The sequence below is a fragment of the Papaver somniferum genome, chromosome 6, assembly GCF_003573695.1.
Source record: "Papaver somniferum cultivar HN1 chromosome 6, ASM357369v1, whole genome shotgun sequence".
Lineage (NCBI taxonomy): Eukaryota > Viridiplantae > Streptophyta > Magnoliopsida > Ranunculales > Papaveraceae > Papaver > Papaver somniferum.
Window position 1 is genome coordinate 152314894 of NC_039363.1, and position 2242 is coordinate 152317135.

General features: G+C 31.7%; 1 long non-coding RNA gene across 1 annotated transcript; it reads right to left on the reverse strand.

Annotated features, from left to right (window-relative positions):
• Positions 1 to 1109: 1109 nt before the first annotated feature.
• On the reverse strand, positions 1110 to 1721 carry LOC113286314. Its single transcript, XR_003329217.1, has 2 exons — positions 1650 to 1721; positions 1110 to 1484 (listed from the first exon to the last, which is right to left on the reverse strand). It is a non-coding gene; the product is annotated as an uncharacterized LOC113286314 (long non-coding RNA).
• Positions 1722 to 2242: the final 521 nt, after the last annotated feature.

Here is a 2242-nt window from a genome sequence, read left to right on the forward strand (position 1 = left end):
TTGAGCTTGTGAGCTATAAGATTAACTTTAGAACCTTATGGTACCTCCATGAATTCAAAAAAAGCCTCGACTTCATAAAATCAATCTAGCAACTCCTCAATTTTGAACCTTCCACTGAAATTTGGAATATCAGCCTTAAGCTTGTATTCTGGTAAAGACCTATAAGAGTTTTGATTCGATCGAAGATACTTTTCTTCTGCCCAACTCATTTCTAGCTTATTTTCAATATCATCTTCCTCACTACTGCTAAATTTAGAACTTGCAGACTTCTTATATGAGTGATGAATGTATCCTTCATATTGTTTGTTCTTGGAATCATAGACAAAGTTATTTTTCTTTTTATCCTTCGATAAGTACTTGGACCTTGAATGTTTTCCTTCTTCTTGTGATTTATTTTCAAAATCAGTGCTTTCTTCGTCAGTTTTTTTTCCACATTTTGAGAACTCTTTGCCTCCAAGTTTCAGGTGTTTCTTTAAAAGAACAAAAATATCATCTAGCCTTTTTTCGACCCCTTCCTTCCAGTTCTCTATCTTCTTATTTTTTTCTTTATTGAATTTTATGAAATCTTCTTTAGTAACGTAGTCACCCATTGAAAGAAGAACTTGTATAACTTACTTGCAGAAAGAAAAAAGTTTAAGGTTTTTTTTCTGTTTTTTGTTTTGTTTTTTGTTTTTATATAGGGTTGCGGAAGCGTAGACTTAAGAATCTATCCTAGATGAAAATATAGAATTGAGGCCGTGGTACCAAATAGAGTAGGACAAGCTAGAAGAATGCAATACAGAGATTGCAGGTGATGAGAAGAGAAGAAAATGATGAGAAAATAGAAGAAGTGTAATAGGGTTTAAGGAAAAAAAGATATAATGGGTACTCTGGAACAAAGATTGTATTGATAATTTTGATAAAAATAGTTGTACCTTCTCATAAACTACAAGCCTGTTTATATAGGCATGGGCATAATTCTAAAAGAAGAAAGAAAAAAAAATGTATAGAAAACAAGAAACCACTGGACTTGTAAAACAAGTCATCAAGAGTTTTAAAAATAAAGAAAAAGAAGAAAGGAAAGAAAGTCTTGGATGTTCTACATCACTAGGGACAGTTGCGAAGGACAATAAAAAAAATAAGGGTATTCATTTAATCTATAATACAAAACAGAATAGGTTTTTGAGCCACCGACAGACGGATAACATTTTCAGAGACAAACGGATGATCCGACCATCCCAGTCTCATCCTAGCCATTTACATCTAACGAATGTAAGAGTTGTAACCTTCTTCCATTATGGCTATATACATTGATAACCCTCATAATTAGATCCACACTAATTTAAAAAATAAATAATGTCTCACCAAAAAAATAATGGACAATTAAATATTAAAACCATATAAAAACTCATATTTTTACACTCATATTTTATTATAGAAAAATCAATAAAAAAATTCTTGCACCATATCTTTTAGAAAATCAGATTAGTCAAACCTTCATCAACCTGCAAAACGCAAAGAATATGGAACATTGGCGGTTTCAACGTGTAAAATCCAAAAAATAAAATAAAAATAGATCCTCTTTTTTAAAATACAAAGAGTAATTTTCTTTATACTCATTGTAAATGGAATAACCGAATAATGAAATACATATCCATAAAATGACTCACCGAAGATTTACTCATTAGTTATAGGCCTTATTTCTAATTTTAGCGCTCGAATGATCCAGCCTTCATCAGCCTGCAAAACACAAGTAACATTAGAGCATTTGAGGTTGCATTGTATAAAACCCAAAGAACAAACAACTTTAGGTCATTTTTAAAAAATACAAAGAATAATTCCCTTAATTTTCATTATCTTAATAGTCATATCTTCATGTTCCCCTGAAAAATGAACCATGTTTTCATCAATAAATTTTTTGACATTCTTAGGAACATTTGAGCATTCTTGATACAGATCATGGCTATCTTATAAACATGATTGACAATCGTGGTGGCTTGAGTTTTTACGGGGACATCAGATCTTATTCATTCATTGATGCCATGAATAATTTAATCAAATTCTGCTTCCTCTTTAAATTGACAATCTTTGCCGTGAAAAGTGAGATATGAATGGCTCGAGCAGCGGTTAGTTTTAGAAATGTAAGCCCAAAAAGTAGCGTTCTTGACCGTGTTTAATCTTAAATTTAAGCACGAAGAGTAAAAATCTTGATCGGGTATCTTTCTGGTAAGGTACAATTATCGAGCTCACTAGTCCACCATTG